A 17,830-nucleotide genomic window follows, 5' to 3' on the forward strand; every position below is an offset into this window, starting at 1 on the left:
GGGGTGGAACCCCCCCCATCAGGGAGAAATAATAATAATAATTACAGGCTAATATGGAACAGATAGCGTTACTCTGATGGGATGGGATTAGCAAATAGATTATTTTTTCTCCGTTTTATACATCTCATTTTCTTAAAAAAAAAAAAAAAAAAATAGTAAAAACCTGAAAAGTCCATTTTTGCTTTTGAATTTCTTCGCTTCCATTTAATCTAATGCCGATAACATATGGATGTATTAATAATTTGTAATTCAATGTATGCTTAGATACACTAACGCTAAAAATCCATTACTCCGAAAATATGTAGACGTGACCGCTTTTTCGCCAAATATGCCACACCAAGTTCGCATTCATTTCTGGAAATGGGATCTGTTTGGACGTGTATAATCTCCATTTTGAATCAGTCAGAAAGACGATACAACGCGGAGTATAGCAAAGAGAAGGGCGGTAAAATTATAAAATTTCCATTAAATTGCAAATCAGTTTCCCATGGTAGTGACGGAAATCTTATTAAATTTCGTGAATAACTTTGAAAATATTAAACAAGTTCGGGGAGGTATCGCTACGTTAAAACAAACATGTAGTGATATTTACATAACAAAATCTAGAGTCACTTAGGGGAATAACGTTATTCCTGAGATTGTTTAGTTGCTTGCTATATCTGCGAGATTTCTTTTGCTTTGTTATTTCCGAGAAATTGGATCTAATACACTGCGACCAATAAGACGGCAGCCTTTCTTTACAGTTAGAAACCAAGAAAATGCTCGGAATAAAAACAATCGATTCTCGTTTGTAATTTCAGTAAGGAAGCAAACACGAAAATCATTATGCAGAACGACTTCAACACGCTTTCACAACAACGTTAAAGCATATTTGGCTTATTTATATAATCCCAGAGGCAACGTAAAATGAAATAAATATTTTCAACTGGTGAATAATGAAATCCTTTTGCCTGATGTACATCGTTATGTACTGACAAGTGATTTTTGTATTTACATAATTATAGAGCGTGATAGAAAACAATTTGGGCAGGTGGCAGTACCATACCTTCTGTCTAAGTCGTCTGCGTACATATTTTTTTAAAATTTTTAAAATATTTCAACCAGTTACTCAATTTTCATCATAATTATATGCTTGATAACTACACTTAATTAGCATAATTACCAGTAATTTGGAAAGAGTTACGTTTATTGTTAACACTTGTTAATATTCGTTATTAATATAATTATAAAATAAATTATCAGTCTTCCTAATTTTGACACCAGATGGCGAGAATATATTATACGTAATCGGTTTGTCGAAAAGGTTTGCTTTCTTTATTCGTACATAATCATATCTTAGATTATTTATATAAATAATGGACCAAATTAATGTAATAATTATAATATTTTATATAATATAATAGCAATTATTATTATTAACGTAATAATAATAAATAACAGCTTCAAAATATACCAACAAATACTTGTCCATTTATCGTCTAGTTAAGCCTTATTCGCACACTGTGATGGAATGATCGAATGTTTTTAGACGTTTTTCTTATCGGGTGGGTGGGATTGAAATCGGAGAGGATATATTTTGTGTGTGGAATATCCGGCGAACAAGAAAGGGCGTCGGTTCACCATTTACGGTAGCGGATGCAACCTTCCTGTGATAAAGGGTGAACGGCCCACTAATTGGAGCCAGGCTGGTGTAAACAGAGCACATTACTGCCAAGGGAAGAGAAAAATAGTGTGATACCTTACACATAGCTGCTGAGATAATGGAAAGTAACCTACTTTCTTATTGACTTGTTCCAAATTACACGCACCAATAACCCGCACAGCCAAAGTCATTTATTAACACTCTTACAACGAACACTAAACGGCTATATTAATATGAAATTTGCGCAAACAATAAATATTTGTGTGTTCGTTGTATTTATAGATTAAATGCCCTCTTCTGTTTCATTATCACACCAAAATTCGAATGGTAAAGCTTAGCGACAATCACTGTATGATGTTTATATATGGAGACAAATATTTTTATATTGAGTTCAGTTTTTCAGTTATTATTGAAATGTATTCGATATAGATCGTTATGACTGATAATCACATTGATCGAGAACTACGCTAGCGCCATCTATTCGGGAAAAAAGGTACATTAAATTTTCACGAGGACAGTGAACTTAGCGTTTTAGAAACTACTTCATCTTAACTGGATACTAAGTAAATATAAAAATAGCTGTAGTAAAGTTCCGACAACTATTAACTGGTAACTGACATGAACACTGAGCGGGTAATATCGTGTTTTAGAATGAGTAAGGTCAGGGTTGGGCCTGTTTGCACAGAACGCTTAAGCATTTCGTGGAGAGAGTGTAGGCAGCTATGTCAACGTGTAAAGACAAACAAAAAGGCAGACTATTCTGTATTTCATTAAAGTTCGAGACGTCCTCTTCTTACGCCCGATCGAATAATTACAGACGCGGGCAGAACTAACACGAAACTTGCGACTTGTTTGTTTTCTTCACTAGCAAACTCTAAAGTCCAACTGTTTACTTTGATAACTTCACATAAGCCCAAGAGAGGCGCTTTAAATGCAACCGCTTCCGGTTGAATTTCATTTCCGACTAAGTGTCTGTCTTGCTTCATGCAGAACTATGTTCTAACGCAAACATCTAAATTTAGAGTGGCGGAAGGCTCCAGGTCTTTCTTGTAAGTGGAAGCCAGAAGACTTTTGCCGACGGAAATTGCAGCCCACGTCAACTGCGATGGTAGAACAAGGGACCCTAGGTTTTGTTGACCCAATTCGGTTATCGTGGTCTTCGTCTATAGTTAAGTGAGAGGTTGGTTGGTAGGAAAGTGTTGCATCTTGCACAGAGAGAAAGATTGAGGATGCATTAATGCATCCTCAATCCCCAGGATGGTAGCCGTTTCGTGGGAGAAGAGGACAGTCTCATAAAGTAGAGATGACAATTTGATATCTATATTACGATCTCGTGGTATGAGATAATACTGCGATTGTCCTTGACGTTTATATAACCCATAACAGAGGGAATTGTGATTTACAACTATTCAGACAATTGCTAATGTATTGCTGGGTATTAGAAATGGAGTAGCCATTACTGAAATAAAAATATTACTGAGAATTATTATTCTAAATGGTTGCTCATACATATTTAATGTCCAAATTAGTTTTTGATGGAACCCATGAAGCAGTTATGATGGGCAGCTGGAAGGTTTTACAGAAGCAACACAATTTAAATAGAGTGGCAATGTTTGCTACAAAAAACTAAGTTTTTACACACAAAAAAAACTGTTAAAATATCCCTATCTAGCTATTCTTTATGGAAATATATATCAGGGTTTCTTGAAAAATAGGATTACTGAAATTAATGGCTGGAGTTCTACTGTCTTAAAATATCATTGGTTTAAGAGATATGGGCTATCTTAGGCACGTGTGAGTGAAAACATTTCATAAATTCTCATCTTGTTGCATATTTTATCTCTATTTGCCTTTGTTTAATGTTAAAACATAAAGAAATGAAGTTCGTGAGTTTATGGTTAGATATGATTCTGATAGTGCCTGTGATATTGATTTCGTGAAACAAAGGTGCAGATGTTCTCCCTTGTAATCCTATTAAAACAAGTTATTGTGTAGTGAACCATTCAACACAAAGACTTTAAAAGAATGTAAAGATAGCGGAAATAGTACAGAAGCAAGCAAAAATACTCCTCTAATCCTATAGTATTTAAAGCGAAATATCCTTGCAATCCTATTGTATTAACAAGCAAGTAATTTGCATATTTCAGAGTTCTCTGTTTTACCAAGTTATTTTCTACATGTTTCGCGTGTCTGAGTCCTTATGGACAGTTTAGTGGGTTCGACACTAAACTGTCCATAAGGACTTGTCACGCATTTGGTGAGGTTTGCAAGGATTCTTAAAGGTTTCTTCAATCGGGGCAAAGTTACCGAACCTCAGGTGAGGTGAGTAGGGCTTTATTCCAGGTTTTTATATCGCAAAATATGCAAATCGCCCCATGAATACACATTCGTATAGACATAATGCACAATGAAATATACAAGGTGTATATTAACACGTGGGACCCACTTTAGGATGGATTTAGCACCTAAAAACAATAAAAGAAAAGTTCATGTAAACATGGTCTGATTTCTCCTTGTTTTCTAATTACAGTCATTTTTGTGTCCCAGAAACTTTCTATTTACGTTTACAGGAATTGCTCAAAATGACCAGAGTGGGTCTGGATTCAAGCTGTAAACGCCTCGTCATAGACCTCTTCACTCGCTAAAAAGTTCCAGGTGTCTGTCTAATTTGCTGTTCTGGTGCTGATGGGTCTACCACCATCCGAAACTCGTTTTACAAATGAACCAGTTTCTCTGAAAGGTCTCTTTATTTAGCACATGACGATTAGTTAAGTTTTCTAGATACGACGTTTAGCAAGATCATACATGAGATGCTTGTCTGCCATCTCTCGATTTGAATAAGCTTCCATTATCACAGGAAACGTACAGTATCAAAATGTTGATAACAAGTTCCAAATATAGCGTCCTTCTGTCAGTAGAACTAACTGAAATCATTTAAAAAACACTGCCGGATCTTGTTTACATAAATATCAGCAAAGCTCTCTAAGGGATATCGAGCAATGTTTGTAAACAGTCGAGTGGAGCCAGCTGTGCTAACTCAGTTTGTGGAAAGAATTGCTGGAATACAAAATGACTGTAACTCGGAAACCAGGGGAAATCAGAGCTATGTTTACATAAAAATGTTTTGATTGATTTTAGGTCCTAAATCCATCCCCGAAGTGGGTCCCACGTGTTATGATACACCGTCGATCGTCTAAGATTTGACAACAGGTAAATAGAGGGAAGATATAGTGGCATCTTAAGCGGGTTATAAGCCACGCTTTTCCCCCCAATAGTCAATGAATTCAAAGTAGAAAAACCACAGGTCGGGATGTTGCGAACTTAAATTTTCTAATGTCAAATTCTTCTTTCAAAAATGTGACATCATCAAGGAAGCTGAAATTTGTTGGATGTAATTATGTTACGAAACTTTTATTTTAGGATCTACTCTACTTTTTATCTCGTGCATCATACCATCTCATCGGGGACATCTAAGAGAAGCGCAAATAACTTTTACCACCCTCCAGTAGAATATGTTTTTATATTTGTAATTTGCTTTCCTGACAGTGTCATGACTGCATTGACTGAAATTATGTGTTCGTCGACATTGCAGCCTTCTGTCGAGCAAGACCAGCTGATATCTCGGCCCAGTTTTCCCACTGCTTACACCACTAAGCATGGAAAGCTGTTTATGTCACGGAATCCGAAGATACAAAGCAATCCGTTGTGAGACCGTTTCACTGGCAGTTTACTTCCAATTTGTTTTCCCTTTTCTCATTGGCCGCTCGGTAATTTCGCCCCAAGTTTACAATACGTAGTAAACACCTCGTTTCTGAAGCATTCGGCTTTCAGCCTATACAAAATCCATTAAGCGATACATTGGAAGGTGGGAAGGCCTTCACCGTATGGCTGGAAACATTGTCCGCGTGCATTACCTCTCCCCGGGTATTGATCAGACGCTTTGCTGAAATGAGACAATGGGATGAACGCTAACTTTCCACGAGAGCCTTCGCCCTTCAGCACTCACTTTAATATCCGAACGCTGTCTGAGATGATATCGAGGCTTTTTTTCCCTTGTTTCCCCCAAACTCTCACAAAGAAAACAGTTTGATGGACTTTTTCACACCACCCATTAAATCAAACAGGTGCTTCCCTGTGCTCTCCCTTGTTGATGCGTTTTTCTTCAGCCAACTCTGTGCACTGACACAGAGAAACTGTGCGGAACAGTTCTTATGACGTAAATGGCTTACAGATGACACCCGGGGCATGGGACGGTTGGAGGTTGCGTTGTAAATGGAGAAACTGTGAAGCTGAATGGAGAGAGAGAAGTAATAAAGAAAAGAAAGGGGAAACAAAAGACTACATTGCACCAATCTCATTCTTTTAGGCAACAATTTTGGCTCTCCGTGTTCATAGTTTATACTTGCGTTTCGTGACTGATGAAAATTTAATTCTCTTATAGAAAAGTCATCCTCCGTTGTGCTTTACTTGGGTTGATATAAGATAACATAGATAAGTAGAAAATATTGGTAAATGAAAGACAACTACTACCAGGAGATAGAAATTATTATACCTGAAAAAATATCAGGATTGAGGCTTAAAACTGCACCATTTTACAACTTGTTTGTTGATAACTGTTTTTATTTGCAGTAGAAAGCCCTTAGCTAAAGCCAGCTGAAAAGTGTTTCTTTCTTATAAACTTAAAGCATTCTTACCCCGACTTCTATTCATCTTTCTTGATATAATTAGTATTTGGATAATTGAGAGAAAAAACAGCATCCTATTACAATATCACGTTGTTTGGGTAATGCTTAATCTTTATCTGAAATAAAAAAGGCGTTTTAATAAAAACAATTTCTTCCTATTTATTATAATTGTTCTCCCTAGAATCTCTGTGATCAAAAATAAAAATTAGTACACAATAAAGTTAATATTGAATACTTCAATTATAAACATATATTCGAGGATTTAGTTTTATCACTTACAATGCTGACATTAAACTTTGAGGATGGTTATATTTGTCAGACAATGAGGTGAATTTAATATGGTAGAATACTATTTAATCCTTTTCATGTATATTAATATGTCTGCGCTATCTATACATTTCTGAGACAGCAAGGTTTAACTTAGGAAACTTGGTCTTTGTGGATAATTTCGCTGTCGAAGTGGTGCAAAGATTTAGAATAGATTACGCATGCGTAGTGCAAAAAAACTTATTTCTTTAAGCAGTACGTCCAAATCTACCCCTAAAGTAGACCGAAGTATCATAATAAAACGCGATACCGAGTAGCAACGAGAAATAGCAGAATATCATAAAATTCTTCCAAACCCCGAAGTATAAAAATATAAAAAAATATCGCCGCTAAATCCGATCCGATCATAAGCAGATGTAGTCGCATCTCACAAGGGATTTCTGTAGCTTTCCATTCAACTCCTGTTGAAAGATTCGTGGGCAGATTCACCAACTATAGCTCTAACATAAAACCAGTTACGTCTGCTCCAACCAACATGTAAGGTACTGGAGTAAGGCTTACCCATTCTCATGTTACCATATCAGAAAAAACTCCGAATGATAATCCGGGCAACCCAGAAAAGAGTACTTCGAACTAACTTTAGAGGCTTATGCAACAATAATTCTTTTGATACAAGTTTTTATCTGAAAAAAGATGGGCATGCCAAGTTTCAAGAAGTTACAGCAAGGGCACGATGGAGACTTATTTCAAGAAAACAAGCAGATTTTCTCAAGGTATTCCAAGTTGAAACGAATGTTGTTGTTAAGATATGGGTGGCGATGACCTTTGTGCCGAAGGTGACGCATAGAATTAAGGGGATTGCGTGACGATGTTGGCTACAGGAAGACAGAGACGAAATTGGTCATAATGCTAACTGCCTTCATTCCTGCCCCTGAGAAGTAGCTTTCACTGTATTACTGAAAAGCACGCACGGGAAACTCGATTAGTTGGAATGATATGGCCTACGATTTGGGCATACATATGCTATATTTAAGCAGCGTCCCACCCGTTATTTAGTGCGTGCACTTTACCCATTTCTCAACTGTACCGAACACTGCTTCTGGTCCCGACTGCACTTTGTTCGCTTCTTTTCTAATATCTCTTCTGTTTATTGTCAGCTGCATCTTCTAAGTTGACAGGAAACTAAATATTTCATTTTAATTTCCATTTCAGAAAATAGCGTGTGTAACAAAGAGGAGGGGGAGAGAGGGGAGGGACGGAAGATCTGTCCCACGCTTGCGAGCCTTGTTTCATATAAATAATTCCTATTTAAAACTAAAACGTAGCCTTCGATGGAGAGTCACGAAAACCACGTTTGTGAGTGTTCTATTTGCGTTCGCACACACACGACCCTACCCCCGGCTGCGATGTAATTTTGACTCCCGTACCTATCGGCTTATATGCGCGCTGCATTATAGAAATGAGACGGAGAAGACGTTTACATAACCCCGGGCATTTCGCAGAACTCTGTAGGGATGGATTGGATGTTGCCAAGACACAAATGGAGGGATCAGTAGTACATATTAAGCAGGCCAGAGCGATTTCAGATTCTATGTACGGTATCCTGTGCGCTTTCGTAAAGGAGAGCCATGATTTGTTTTCGCAGATAAAGTGCAATCGGCACGTACGGCAGTAAGAATTGCAGGAAACATACTGAAGCGATATGTACGCCCATCATATCACATGTTGCACGTTGCTCTTGTCTCTTCCCCCTCCATTTCGTTTGGCTATTTAAATGAAACTTTAATGGCACGACCGCCTCTCTCCCTGGTGTCAAATAGCGCTGACCTCGCTTCCGTCGCTGCAGTTAAAACGTACATAAAGCAAGTATTAAAATTCCCGATAGATTTAAGGAAAAGATTTTTCTCTTTTTTTGTTCGGAGATCTTCAGAAATTCGGATTCGTGCCGCATTTATGGGAAGAGTTGTTGGACTACGTGTCGTATTTCTTGGAGGAATTAGCGAAGTGTTTTGTAGTTCCAAACGACACGGGGAGGAAAAGAGATGAAGGAATACAGAACCAGAGAGAAAGAAAATAAAAGACGGAAAGGGAAGAAAGAGAAAAATAAAAGATGGAAAAAGAAATACAGAGAAATAAAGAAAAAGACAGAGAGATAAGTATGGAAAGAGAGTTTTAAAGAAGAGAAGGTCAGAGAATGAAAGGAAGGATAGGGAGATGTGGTGTAACAGTCCTACCACCTTCACAATAGTAGGACTGTTAGTAACACTGATATACCCCCCATACAAAAAGTGAAACACTGCACTTGGTACACTGTAGGTGACTATCCAAGTATGTATTAATCAGGTAAGCAGGTGTTGTGGTGGGCTTTCACATTACACAGAGGAATGCCACCCCTCTATATCACTAGGCAATACCAGATGGTAGATCACTCTTGTCATCCGGTGCAGTACCACCACTTTGCTTGGTAGAAGCTTGAAGTAATGAAACTCAATTTTGGTCTCCAGAGTAAATGTCCAGCAGCCCTCCTCTTCAGTCATGCGTTTTAAGTGATGTCTTTTGAGGATGTGATGGGCGTCATGATGAAAATCCGATATTCCTTACATTTCGAGGGTACAGCTCTGAAACTATTCACGGATTGGCAACTAGATAGTCCACAGTACCTATTTAACTGTCTAAGAAGAATCTGGATTAACTAGTGTATAATCTCGTACCTCTGCCTTGCCAGCTGGTGATTGGAGGGCGTCAGTAGTGTGTATGCAGGAGGCATTATCGAAGCCACGTTATGCAACGAGCTGGATATATTTTTGTTATGTGTACGCGTATTGAACAATTTCATTAATACATACATATCCCCTCTCGACTTATATTTCATCTACTGAATAAATACACCATGAACAGCCAAACAAACAAAACATACTTATCTGCGAAAAGACCCATTTACTTTTTCGCTATAGAATCCCAATTATCGGATGATTCAACCACTGTTCATCTCAGTTGCCCTAATTATTCACTGTACAATTCCTGTCGCTTCAAAGGTGGTGATGGTGCATATTTCCACTCTGGTATTCCTAGTCAGAGATTTCCTTATTTGGAATCTCCTTTTCTTGATTTCCTTTCGCTTAAAATCTCTTGACCCTATTCCGTCAATTCATCTATCGAATTTTTCGCTCTCCATTCGCTACAAATCTTCCAACTCTCAAAACTTGTGCGCCTCTTTTGTGTCGCCTTTTAAACACTTATTCTGTTTATGGTTTCCCTTCTGTGTGCAAATTGGCTCATATCGAGCCAGTTCCTAAAAAGGGCGACAAATACACCCTTCAAAAATTATCGCTCTAGCGGACTTACTTCTATTCTTTACGAAGTAAAGGAGAAATCCATCAACCGCCATTTCTTAAATTATCTCAAAACTTTCTATGTGATCAGTGATCACCAATATAGGTTCCATCAGTGTTGGTCCACAGGTGATATACTAGGTTATGTTACCGATCTCTTTGGAAAAATTTATTGGGAAAAGTTTTCTTGACATTTCTAAAGCCTTTAACATGTTCCGCATAAAGGTCTAAACAAGCTCCCAAATTATCGACTGCAGAGTATTTTTTGCAATTGGATATCTGGTTTTCTCCCTCTCCATTCTCTGCGGTAGATGTCTGTCTTCTAACTAACTTCTCCACTAATGCTGGCCATCCCCAAGGTTCAGTTCTTTCTCCCATTCTTTTCCTGCCCTCTCCCTAATGAGTAGCACAGTTGGTGTAATCATCGTACTCCCCACACCGGTTGGAAACGACTACTTCGAACCCCGTCAACGCGTAGAATTTTTATGGGCCTCTTCCCTCAATATGGGTGAGTTAGTCGTAAACCCAGCAAAGAACAAAGCGACCACAGAACATACGCAATTTACAGATATATTATATATGACACAACATGGTAATATATTAAGTTGCTGATGCACCTACAACCGAACAACAACAACTCTTCGTACATATTGATGACCTTTTGACACTGATTGGAAATCCTATCCTATCCATAGTTTTGCTGATAATAGCACATTGCATTCCACCTTCCAGTTTGAGAAACCTTTCCCTGCACAAACAGCTTCAACTTCTCGAATATCCACTACACATTTCTTAAATGCTGATCTCCAAGTAATTCTCGGATGGGGGAAGAAACCTTAGTTAACTTCAATCCTTCTAAAATTCAGTCCTGTCTTATATCTCGCAAAAAGAATTCTTCTATTCCTACACTCATATTCGATGACACTCAAATTTCTAGAGAAGCTCACATAACTCCGTTAGGAATTGCCTAATGTTCTAATCTCACTTGGCATAAAAACGCCATAAATATTCCTTCTCGGCATCCAAAAACTGTGCTTTAGTATAATTAATAAAAGGGAGACCTCATATGCAGGTTATTGTACTATTTGAAACAACTCAAATATAACACTTCTCTGCGTTAACTTTTGCAGTCAACCGTCAGGGGACTATGTGGTCTCTCCAGTTACGGTTGACTGCAAAAGTTAACGCAGAGAAGTGTCATATTTAAGCTGTTCAAACTAGGTTTTCTTTTTCGCTCTCGGCGTTTTTCTTCTTAAGAACTACTCACTCTGTACAAATCTCGACTCCACTATACCATGGAATATTGTTTCCGCATCTGGAGTGGTGCCTTCTAAAACTCTCTCCAGGGTGATGCACCATAACCCCTCTCGGTCTTCTGGACTCCATTTAAAAGAGGGCAGGTCGGTTAATTATTGATCCATCTCTAACCAAGTCCTTCCATTTTCTGTCTTATGAAAAGACTGGAAATTCCAAGTCTAATGTCAACAAGTATCTTGTTTCATCCCTCAATCTTCAACCCATGCAAGGTACTAAAATAGTATGGGTTCTAATATCTTTCGTGTTTGGGGTTTTCATAAAAAAAGATTGTCAAAGCTGTAATTCTGTCTTGTATATTAATCTTTGGAACAATTAGACCACTTGTTGCTTTCCACAAATCTTGCTCCAAACGGGGTGCCTCTTTATCTATAGTCATAATGGTTTAATATATCTGAAGCAAGCATTTTTATGTGAGGAAAACTATTTTTATAATAACTCAATGAACGAAGGCTATGTAGTCGTGGAGGCTGGCAGATTGCTAATAAGAAGATGACATACTGTAGAGAGACAGAGAGAGAGATAGGCTAATGCTCTGCCGTGATGATTTCTTTTGGAAAACGAGACAGATAATGTAATCTATTTGTCTACCACGCCAACGACAATTCAGACCTACTTAGAGACGATGTTTAATCTCATTTTACCAATTGCAATTTATTCGCAACCCACGGAGCCAAAGTCTCTCTCTTTCTCTTCGTATTATGGCTGGCTCCGCGTGAGAACTTTCAACACGTGCGTGCTGGGTTGGTAGTCGCGGGAATCGGCAAACACACGCAATGTCGGAAAGGTTAGACGACTGCAGGCAAAGCAATTTTTCTTCCTCGAAATAGGATCCAAGAAAGAGAAACCATCAGCAGCGCCATATAACTCGGTTAATGCGTGGACATGCACGCACATTTTGTCATTAAATACGCTGTAAAAGGTCTAAAAATACACGTTTTGTAATTAGAACGAATTCCAAACAGCTTATAATTTAGGCGCTGTTTGGAATTTATTATTCTTAATTGTAAAATTTAGACTCTGAACTAATACGTTTCGTTTCTCGGCTGTGAGTCTCGTCTTCAGAGATAATAGCCTAGTTTATGTTAAACGTAAACTGTCCACAAAACAGCCACTCTTAAACTAATAATTTTTAATCTTTCGACTTGAGTTGTTAGCATATGAGCAAGGATGGAAATTGAACATTCAGATAATTACGTTGGTTAATTTGTGTTTTGGTAAACGGCCGGTAGAGGGCATTAGAGAAATTGTCGAGTCTGCATAGGCCAGCATCCCTGTGGAATGTTTTGGCACCTCCTCGCAGATGACTTAAGGCTGTTCTTAGAGTTAAAGGAGGTATTAATCGCTACTAGGTAGGTGTACCTATTAAACTGGATACTCAGTGTTTATAGCATATATTTCACACTTTATAAACAGTAAACACTTTGGCCTTTTATGCACACAACATATGTATGAGCTTGTTGCGTATTTTGTATAAAGGGTGCGGCGTGTACAGTTTATTTTTTAAATGTATTTAAGAGAAAGAAAAGAAAGCAATATTACTTATGTCGTGATACTATACTTTTCCTAACGCAGTGTACATAAACACGTTTACAAATGAAATAAGACGTAGCCATCTGCCGATCTCTTACCTCCAAGCACCCTAGCAAATCTAAGTTCCATAACAACAAACATTTTAATGAAATATGGCTTCAGCGTGGCCATCCATCGTACTACGGGCAAAGCTTGTTCCTTGACCCTAATACCGCGAGAACAAGCACCAAATGAGTATTAGCCAGAGTTGCCTAGCAACCGTAACTAAGCAACTAACTCTAATATCCACCGGATGTTATTAACACAGGTGTGCTTTTGAGTAATGAGGAAACATTTAGACGGATATTTTAGATGGAGTTATCGCCTCGTGAAGTACTTGGGGGTGGTGTGCGCTGCGCCTGACCTTGTGACCTTGGTATGGCTTCGGTTTTTAGAAATAAGAGAACTTTTGAAGCTTCTATAAACTTTGGGAGTATTTGTAAGGGGAGAGGGAGGAGGAAAAGCTTTCAGACTGTGGCGAGATCCCACCGCTGATTACCAGTAGAACATATGGCCTCAGGACTACGTCACGCATGCACTATGACAGACAATCGCTGGCGGCAGATTAACCGGCGGGAGAATGGGCGGCATGTAACGTAGCCACTATTACATCAATCAGGTCCGCTAAATGGCGCGTTAAGGCACGGTGGTCCGACAAAAAAAGCGACATCAGGAGAGGGAGTTTGGGTACTGATAGGATTTTGTTTTTCTCGTTTTCTTGTTGTCATTTTCTCCTCGCGCATTCCTTCGCCCGGGATGACAAGGTCACTAAAGGTCAGCCGGTTTACTCCGTGAATTACAGTTCGTATGTCGCTCACGACAAGCAAAACACATTTAAGTGTGGTCACACACGACAGAAATGATGTGTCTTCTCCTCGCCAAGCAGAAATGCAATCATCTGGTAATGCAATAAAATCTTAACTCCATCACTTTCTCCCCAGCGAGGCGGCTTTTCCGTTTCCTTGCCGCATCGTGGGAGTAAAGATGTCATCGTAGAGAGGATGCGGCGATTACAAAATATTTTTTGGTTTAATGGGCGAAAGAGGTAATAAGTGGAAAGCTCATGCTCGATGATGGATAGAGTATATAAAATGATAATAGTCAATTTCTCAAATGTCTTCTCTTTATCTCTCCATTTATCTATTTTTGTGATTATTTTACTCACTTGGACGCAGTTGCCAACAGCCCATCAATTTCTAAACATGTCAGAACTTGTATCCTACTTTTAGAGTATATCTTGTACAGTATGCACCAAAATAAAGTGTGCCTAAGGAAAGCAGTAGTTTATTAGTAATTAATTCAATAAATAAAAAGAAACCGCTTAATGGTTAATTATATTCTCTATGCGTTGGTCATGAAGCCTAAATCCAGTCTGAGTATTGGAGGGGATTGTTGTAAGTTCCTCAACCATGTAACTGGTCTTTGCTCTAGGAGCGGGACATTTGGAGAGAAAGAAAGAGAGATAGTTGAAATTCATATTTTTAAAATCAAATACAGAGAAACCCTCTCAAGAAGTTGTTAAAAGGAGAAAGTCATTTGAATTGTTAATCAAAAAATCTTAAAAGGATCGAACTTAATTTATTTCCAAGAAGTAAATTATTTAACTTCTTATCCTCGATAACATCTTACATGTTTTATTTATTAAACCCTTTGGCCATTGGTCTAATTGATTTGGCCATTATTCTTAGAATTTATTTGGTGCAATAACGGCAATCCATTATGACTTTAATCTTTTTTTGTAGAATTGGTCTGCATTTTTAACTTTTTAAAGTCAATAACAAGAATACAAAGATTCCATCAGTTTTCTGTAAATATAGTACTTCGAATTTTCTGTATGTGGAACATTGTGGTATATTAAAATGCTTTAAAATTGCATTATTGCCACAAACGCATAAGGATCTTTCCCTGTAATGCTGCAACATTAATACAAAACTGTTGCAACAGTAACGTTATGCAATGATTTTTTCATCGTACACATAAGCGTGGAAAGTTGATATTCGATTCCCATTATGCTTGGTATAATAATAAGAGAGAGTGTTCCTATTATATTTTTCTCTGAGTATATACATAGATAGCAAAATATATTTCTTCGTAGTTTAATAATATATCTTAACTTTAGATTGTTGTAAAGTATAAATAAAAAGGGAAAACAACTTAGAACACAACATCTGGATGTCTACATCTGTCTATTTGCTTTTTCTTTCATTTTAGCTATCCGTCTTTCTATTAATTTCTCTGTATGCCCTTTATACCTATCTCTGTTATTAATCTTTCCATCTGGATCTTTTCCTCTCTCTCTAACAATGGACCAGACACGATCTGTAAATCATTGCTTTCCTTCCTCCACTAATCCTTTGGCAGCCGCCCGATCTTCCATTTATCTCATCAGAGCAAAGCGAGCTTCACCCCAAGCCATAATACTGAAAATCCCACCACAGCGTATGGTCAGTGACAAAACCATTCAATGCACGTTCCTCTACACTGTCTAAACAAACTGGATTTGCAGCACGCAATAGCACCGACTTTTTAAGAAACGTGTATTGAATTTTCAGTGTTTCTAATGTGAAGATGTCCATTTTCTAGGCAGTAGAAGACAGTTGTCCAGTCCCATCTTCCAAACCATAAGCTCACACATTCAGAAAGAAAAACCAACGTACGTTTCTCTCTCTTGCGTGACCTTGATTGCGTTTTTGCGAAAGTCTTGAAGGGAAAATAGGTTTTCATTCATAGCCCACACATCTTCGACTCAAGCAGGTGTACAACGCCCTGATTCATCCACACCACCCTTGCTCCATTCTTGGAAACCACCTGCCAGTCTCTTTCAGAAAATAATCATTATTATAAATAGATGTACGTGCACCATCAGCATCTTTTCTGAAATATCTCCCCTAAGACTTACAGAAGCTGGCTTCTATAAGTCAAGGTTTATATACTAGATTCTATAAACTAAATTTGGTTTCTTAAACCAATATTTTATACTTTAGACATCTACATATTAACTCTCCAGTTCCCAGAGATTCATGAGATTTGATGGTAACTTCAATTCACCGCCCTTGAAGTTGACTAGAACCAGTCAACTTGAAGGGCGGTGTGATTGTCAGTACCAATTCATTTTTACACGATTTATCTCTGTGACCGTAGTAATTATACACATTAATGGTGACGTAGTTTATGACGTAATTTTACACATTAATAAGTTGCTTGGGTAGTTTAGTATGGTCTGTATATTATTTAATCAATACAAAACAACTTCTTTCATTTATGAGCAAAAAATCATCAGATAAGATCAGTAAAATACAGTCAAAAGATGCGAACCGTATAATCTCCGGATCAATGTAACCATGACAACGTAATACGCCAACCACGTGCCCCTTCAAACAGTGTCATATGCTATGGAAATACTAGAATACAAAGCTATTCTAGCAAAGATGTAAAGTTATCATAAATTAGAAACATTCTTAGCCCTAATAGTAACCACATCTTTTCACTACGAAAGGTATTTGAAAAATCTCCATGGAAACCATAATGGAATATTTATAATTACATTAAAACTACTCATTTGATTAAGATTTCTTGTAATTCAAAACATTGTGCAGACACTTAAGTCCACGTGCGCCAACCGCTGCCCGATAGAGAGATAGATTACGTCACAACCTTTGCTATTTAAATATTTTTGTATTAAGAAGAACATAAGAAGGTACTTTACCTGAACAGAAAAGGAACAATGGTCCTCCAAGCACCAGCCCATATCTGTCTTTCTATCCTCATCTATGAGAACGAAGAGTTCTTAAGAAAACTGTTTATAAAAGCAACCATGAAAATCGTCTCTTCAGTCAGTTATATCTTGCTATTAAGATGTCGCGATGCTCCTTCCAGAAGAACTGTCAAGATCTCTGCGAACAGATAAATGTCTCATCGCCACTTTTATAACTGCCACCTCCTGCTTTCTTTCTATTCTTCTTTTTTTTTCTTTTCTCTCCTACTCACCCATTTGACGATGTGAATGCCGCTTTCGCTAACAGAACATGTCGCCGTGCGCGAGCCCTGTGATGAAGTGTGGTGTGGAGCAAAGAGTAGCGCGAGATTAGAAGGTGGAAAAGGCTCATTTTGCAAGGGATGCTGGGGGAAATGAAGATGACACCTACTGCTCATGCGCCGTATCTTACCAGACCTATTTTATGAATGACGTAGAGTCTGCCCGATGTCGAACAAGCCGAAAGAAAACAATCGTAAGAGATGGAGAAGCAATAACGGCGAAAATTATCTAATAGTTGAGAGAATACAAAGTGATAAAAGAGTAGAAGTGTTGTTATCGTGTTGAAGCTTAATGCTGTTGAGTTCAGTTAATCGTGCAAAGAAGATGCGTTATGGGAAAAAATGGTGTACAGCGCTAAGGAACTCTATTGATTTTACAATCAAACAGAGAAAAGTATTAGGAGAGACTAAAGCTGTATTTGTTGCGACCGTCTTCTTTCGGCAATACCGCAAAGAGTGGCGGTTGTTCCACAGACAGTGGCCACTGCAAATTAGCCTTTATGATTGGTTTAATTACCCTGCTCGAGAACAGTATTAAGTTAAGTCGCGCGAAATGCTCGCTTTAAAAACAAAAAAACACGATCAAATATGGAGCGTTGTCTAGACGGTCTTAAATAGTTTCTAATCTCATTTCGGATGGTGATTTAAGATATAAAATGACATGTTTCTAAATCATTATTTTAGTGATGAAATCTTGGGGAAATCAATTCTACATTGGGAATACACTTTTTTAATACATATAACACAATATGTAGCTTATATTAATTATATTATTAAATTGTTTAGAGATGCTAAATTGGGATGATGAAGTCACAGCATCTTTCGGTTAGTGTTTTTTTATTACAAAAGAAAATTAGCGAGAAATTCGTCTAAAACTTCAATTGTCCTTGGTGAGAAAGGTTTCATTATAATAATTTCCGATGCTAAAGTCAAAAAATAACAACAAAAAAAAGTAAGTGGATGCATGTTTCTTACATTTTCTG

The 17,830-nt window shown here is 37.8% G+C and overlaps 1 protein-coding gene across 1 annotated transcript in view; it reads right to left on the bottom strand.

The window, feature by feature from the left end:
- The window catches only part of LOC150075174 (uncharacterized), a 60,922-nt gene extending 44,056 nt beyond the window's left edge, over window positions 1–16,866 (bottom strand). Inside the window, exon 1 of the mRNA XM_090388734.1 lies at window positions 16,519–16,866. The gene's annotated coding sequence lies outside the window, so the exon portion shown is untranslated. The remainder of the gene's footprint in view (window positions 1–16,518) is intronic.
- Between the last annotated feature and the right edge of the window lie 964 nt (window positions 16,867–17,830).

This window comes from Mastigoproctus giganteus, chromosome 14 (genome assembly GCF_048544385.1).
Source record: "Mastigoproctus giganteus isolate SK-2022 chromosome 14, ASM4854438v1, whole genome shotgun sequence".
Classification (NCBI taxonomy): Eukaryota; Metazoa; Arthropoda; class Arachnida; order Uropygi; family Thelyphonidae; genus Mastigoproctus; species Mastigoproctus giganteus.